The 6,173-nt window shown below is 34.1% G+C and overlaps 1 protein-coding gene across 2 annotated transcripts in view; it reads left to right on the top strand.

Moving 5' to 3' along the window:
- Nucleotides 1-4,526: 4,526 nt before the first annotated feature.
- LOC105295907 overlaps nucleotides 4,527-6,173 on the top strand; it is a 108,669-nt gene continuing 107,022 nt past the window's right edge. For both annotated transcript variants that reach the window (XM_023533939.1, XM_023533938.1), the window contains exon 1: nucleotides 4,527-4,949. The gene's annotated coding sequence lies outside the window, so the exon portion shown is untranslated. The remainder of the gene's footprint in view (nucleotides 4,950-6,173) is intronic.

Raw genomic sequence — 6,173 nt, 5'->3', positions numbered from 1 at the left:
GGTCTCTATTTCAATTATTTTCACTCTGATCTTTATTATTTCCTTCCTTGTTTTTTATTTTGTTTTTTGCTTAATATATGTATTTACCACTATAAACTTCCCTCTAAGAACTGCTTTTATGGCATCCCATTGATTTTTGTGTGTTATGTTTCCATTTTCATTTGTTTTGAAATATTTTTTAATTTACCTTTTGATTTTTTTCTTTGACCCATTGGTTGTTTAAGAGCGTGTTGTTTCATTCTACATTTTTGTAATTTTTCAGCTTTCCTCTTGTTGTTGATTTCTTTTCATATCATTGTGATTATAAAAGATACTTGTATTATTTCAGTCTCTTAAATTTGCTAAGGCCTGTTTTGTGTCCTGTAATACATAGTAGCCTGGAGAATGTTTCATGTGCACTTGAAAAGAATGTGTATTCTGGTCCTATTGGATGGAATGCTCTATAAGTGTCTCTTAGGTTCATTTGATTTAAAGTATAGTTCAAATCCAATATTTCCTTGATGATTTCTTTCTATCTATTGCTGAAAGTGGGATATTGAATTCTCCATACCATTATTATCTATTTTTCTCTTTAGATCTGTTAGTATTTGCTTAATATATATAGGTGCTCCTGTACTGGGGTGTGTATATATTTACAATTATTATATTTTCTTGTTGAGTTGATCCTTTTATCATTATAGTCATGCACCGCATAACAAAACAACATTTTGGTCAATGACAAACTACATATATGATGGCGGTCTGAAAGTATCATAAAAAATTATAAACAAAAGATTTGTTTACAATTTTGAAAAAAACACTGGATCCAACTAAGATGTTGAATTTACTGCTATGTGTGGGTAGTTTAAATAGATGAGGAGCCTCAGCATGCTGTTTTCTCACCCTGTGCCCACTTGTAACTGGGACACAAATTTGGTCTATGGAGTGAGGGAAAAGGGCTAGGAAGGAGGAAAGCTCAGAAGCCAACCCCACTGCCAGCCCATAGCCACACCTGCCCCTGAACCCACATGTACATGTACATACTCTCTTGTGTACAAATTCACTTCCTTCAGTATCTCTTCCTTCTCAGTTCTTTTCTTCTCTTTACCAATTCCCTTTTTGCTCTTTGTCTCCTCTCTCTCCTCTCTCTCTTCCTTTTATTATTTCTCATCTCAAGGTTTATCTCTCCGGGTCTCTTTCTATCTCATGCTCTCTCTCTCCTTCTCTTTCTTCCCTCTCTCCCTTCCTTCCTCCTGATGTCTACTCTCCTTTCAATGGTATCTACCTCTACAGCTCTCCCCATCCCTGCAATGCACACACACACACACACACACACACACACACACACACACACACATATCTTCTATACTATATTTTTACTGTATCTTTTCTATGTTTAGATAAGTTTAGATAGACAAACACTTACCATTGTGTTTCAATTGCCTATAGTATTCAGTTTAGTAACATGCTGTGCAAATTTGTCCCCTAAGAGCAGCAGGATATATCATATAGCCTATGTGTGTAGTAGGCTATACTATCTAAGTTTGTTTAAGTGCATTCTGTAATGTTTACATAATGATGAAATTGTCTAAGGACACAACTCTTGTTGTTCAGTGGTGCATGGCTGTATAATGACCCTTTTTGTCTCATTATTGTTTTTGGTTTAAAGTCTATCTTGTCTTATATAAGTATAGATACCTCTGCTTTCTTTAGGTTTCTATTTTAATTGCATGTTTTTTTTTCTATCCTTTTGATCTGAGTCTATGTGGGTCCTTAAAGCAAAAGTTAGTGTCTTATAGGCAGCATACAGTGGGTCTGTTATTTTTTTTAAAAATCCATTCAGCCACTCTGTGCCTTTTGATTAAATAATTCAATTAATTTACATATAGAGTAAGTACTCATATGTAAGAACTTAGTAATGCCATTTTATTAACTGCTTGCTGGCTGTTTTGTAGTTCCATTGATCCTTTTATTCCTCTTTTTCTGCCTGCCTTTATGAATTGGCGATTTTCTATGGTGGTATGCTCTAATTTGCTACTCTTTATTTTTTGTGAATCTACTGGGGTTTTTCACTTTGTAGTTATCATGAGGCTTACATAAAACATTTTATAGATAAAATAGTCCATTTTATGCCAACAGTAACTTAACTTAGAGTATGTACAAAAACTCAACCCTTTACACCCCACTTTTATGTTTTTAATTTCACAATTTACCTTTTATATTTTGTATTTGTTAAGTAATGATTGTAGCTATAATTAATTTTAATACTCTTTTCCTTTAACTTTTATAATATAGTTAAATGGTTAACACACCATTAGTGTTTTCTGAATCCGATTACATATTTCCTTTACCAGTGTGTTGCATACTTTAGTATGTTTTCTTGTGACTAAGTAGCATCTTTTCATTTCAGCTTTACAAAACTCCTTCCAGTATTTCTTGTGAGGCAGGTCTAGTTTTGACTAATTCCCCTAGATTTTGTTTGAAGTTTTATTTTTCCTTTATAAAAAAAATTTTTATTTTTCCTTTTTTAAAAAAATTTTTATTTTTCCTTTTTAAAAAAAATTTTATTTTTCAATTAGAATTGACATTCAATATTATTTTATGTATGAGAAAGTCTTTATTTTTCCATTTATGAAGAATAATTTTGTCATGTAGATTATTCTTGGTTGGCATTTATTTTTCTTTCAGCACTTTTTTCTTTTATTTCCCTCTCTCTCAGGCTGTTAGGTGTCCATTGAAAAATCTGCTGATCACTAAATGGGGGTCCCATGTAGGTTAGAATATTTTTTGTTTGCCTCTTACTGCTTTTAGGATTCTCTGCATTTTTGATTTTGGCAGTTCTATTACAATGTGTTTTAGAGAAGATCATTTTGAATTTAACTAGGAGCGATTTATTATCTTCATGAACCAGGATGTCCAAATTTATCCTCAGGTTTGGGAAGTTCTCAGCCATTACAGTAGTCCACTCCCACCTTTTATCTGAGAGAGGTATGTTCCAAGACCTCCCAGGGGATGACTGAAAACACAGATAGTACTGAACCTTATATATACTACTTTTTTCCTATACTTATATAACAATGATCAAGTTTAATTTATAAATTAGGCAGAGTAAGATATTAACAATAATAAATAATAATAAAATAGAACAATTATAATAATATACTATAATAAAAGTTATGTGAATGAGCTTTCTGTGTCTCTGTCTCTATCTCTGTCTCTGTGTCTGTCTCTCTCTCTTTCATAACCGATCTGATAACTGAGAAGGCTATAAGTGACTAGCAGGTGGGTAATGTATACAGTATGAGTATGCTGGACAAGGGGATGATTCACATCCTGGGCATGACAAAGAGGGACGGCACAAGATTTCATCAAGTTACTCAGAACAGTATGTAATTTAAAACATATATAGTTTATTACTAAAATTTTTCATTCTATTTTCAGAATGTGGTTAATCGTGGGTGACTGAAACTGTGGAAAGGGAAATTGTAGATGAGGGGGGAACTACTGTATTTCTTTACATAAGCTTTCTGCCCTCTTCTCCCACTCTTCTCCTTCTGGAACTCTAATGATTCTGAGATTGCTTCTTTTGATGGTTTCCCATAGATCGCATAGGCTTCTTTGCTTCTTTTCATTTTTTTTTGTTGTTGTTTTCTTCTAAGACTAGTGTATTTTAAAGTTCCTTTCATGTGACTCACTGCTCTCGTCTTCTGTTTGTCTATTTGATGTTGATGCTATTGCATTCTTTGTTTATTTATGGAATTCTTTAGCTCCAGGATTTCTCTCTTTTTTGTGTAATTTCTATTTTTTTGTTAAATTTCTCATTTCATTCATATATTGTTTTCCTGACTTTGCTGAATTGTCCTTCTGTGTTTTCTTGTAGCTCATTGAGTTTCCTCAAAACAACTATTTTGAATTCTTTATCTGGTACATCACACATCTCTGTGTCTTTGGGTTTGGCTAGTAGAGGATTACTATGATCTTTTGCTGATATCATTTTTCCTTGATTAGTCTTCTTTGGAGTTTTGTGTTACTATCTTCACATTTGAAGTAACAGTCACCTCCTTCAGTCTTTACCAGTTGCCTTCAGGTAAGACATAGTTTTTGTTTGTTTTGATTATGTTCTGAAGCTGTTTCCAGCCTTGTATGGATACATCTGCTCCACACTTCTTGCTCTCTCTTTTGGCAGAATTGGATGCCTTTTCTTACAACACACCAGGCAAACTGTTGATAACCTCTTTTTTTTTGTTTCTTGAACATGGTGCTATTGCTCAAAATTGTGGTTTCTCCCTTGCTTTCAGACCCTGGCTTTTTTTTTTTTTTTTTTTTTTTTTTGCACATTCTCCCTGTCTAGCCAAGCTTGCTTGTGTCACTACCCTCAGGGGTACACATTAGGTGCCAGCTGCAGAGTGGGGGAAGTTTGGCAGTTGGGATACTGGGGGGTACCCACAGGTCAGTTGGGAGGATCCTCATGAGAAGCTTTCCCAGCAGCATTTGGGCATGCCTTCTGCTGGAATCTGGAATGCAATCAGCAGGTTCTGTGTCCCTTTAGTACCCTTCGATATCCTTCTCTGTCTCTTTCCCAATCGCATCCTTCCCCTGAGTCATAGAACTCTTGCTTGAATACAACAGGAGCTTCAGGAGAGAGGCTTTCTTTAGCAGCATCTCATACAGCTGGAGAAGTTAAGTACTCACTGATCTCTGTTTTCCACCTTGGGGGAGAGTTGATGCTCACAAAGTTCCTCTCACCCAGTCCAATGCATTCAAACTTATTAACTTTTTTTTTTTTTGTCCTATGGAATACTGAAACTTCTCTAGAAACAGGAAGTTCTATGAAAATTCTCTTGTCCATGGGTAAATGCCCAAGTCAGTGTTTTTCAGATACCATAGCCAGAAGGGGTTGGAAGTGGTTCATAAGCTCCAGCCAGTTCCACAGTCATACTGGGGTCTGCCTACCTATACCTGATGCACAGGTGAGTGAGACTCTTCCCGAGTCCCCTGGTGTGGTGGTAGATACCACAGCACCCATAGAGATATCTTTGTTTATGGATGGATGCCAAATTTTAGATGTTATAGAGGAGAAAAAATAAAGGACATCTTATGACACTATGATGCCGATGTTGTTGTGTAACTTTTATAATTTAAATTAATGTTCTTAATTTTGTATTTGTCTGCTGATCAAAAATATATGAAATTTGTACCTTTGTCAATTTTACTTTGTGATATTTCTAAAATAGTTTTCTTTCTTAAGGTAATATTAATTTAAATTGTGATTTAGCCTTAGTTCGATACTTCTTCATACATGGTGTGATATTAGTTATACACTACTTAGTTTAAACTTCAGTGTTAAATACAATCATTAGTTCTAGTGATAAAGTTATAGCTCCATTCATTTTATACAATGTTTTCACCTTTCTTGAGATTCTTAGTTTCAACTATCCATTAGTTGGCTGGATTTCTTCAAGTAATTTATTTTCAGAAAGGGATACGATGTATCTAATAGCTCCTACTGTTAAATTTTGATAATACATTTGCATGACCATGGGTGTAAGAACTCGGCTTACTCATTGTTTTCCTCAGACTGTGTAGACATTATTCTTTTATTTTCAGCAATTGGTGTGACTGTGACAAAGTCTAAGATAGGATTTATATTCTCCATTGTAAACAATATACTTTTATTTTCTACTGGAAACTAACAAACTTCACCAGGATGTGCTTTACTTTTGTTTTTAATGCTCATATTTAGTTGTCCTCTTCTTTTAGTACCTTTTCTTCTATTAATGCTTAACTTTTACTATTGGGGTCTAGTCTTCAGTAATATGACTTTTGTGCATGTAAGTTCTCATTCTTTCTTTCTTAACAATTGCCATTTTAATTGCTTTGACTTGCTTAGCAGAGTCAATTTTACATTGTGATATTTCTAAAACAGTTTTCTTTCTTAAGAATATCAGACAATATTCCTTTCTTTCTGATAAGAATATCAGAAGTGGTTTTCACCTTCCTTTTCTGTGCTGAGTACTACCAGCATTTTTCATCTCCTACTATGTTTTATTCTTTTAATTTCCTTTGTTATAGTTCTTTCTCAGTCTACGTTGTCCATAATTTCTCGAAGCATGAAGTATTTATATAAAATGATCTTATTTCTCCTGAAACATTTATTCTAATACAAATTCTTCAACTGCTTTTGGATCTTTTTC

Source organism: Pteropus vampyrus, unplaced genomic scaffold, assembly GCF_000151845.1.
Source record: "Pteropus vampyrus isolate Shadow unplaced genomic scaffold, Pvam_2.0 Scaffold116, whole genome shotgun sequence".
Taxonomy (NCBI): Eukaryota; Metazoa; Chordata; class Mammalia; order Chiroptera; family Pteropodidae; genus Pteropus; species Pteropus vampyrus.
The sequence above is the reverse complement of the archived record's forward strand: the minus strand, read 5'-3'. Positions and strand labels throughout refer to the sequence as shown.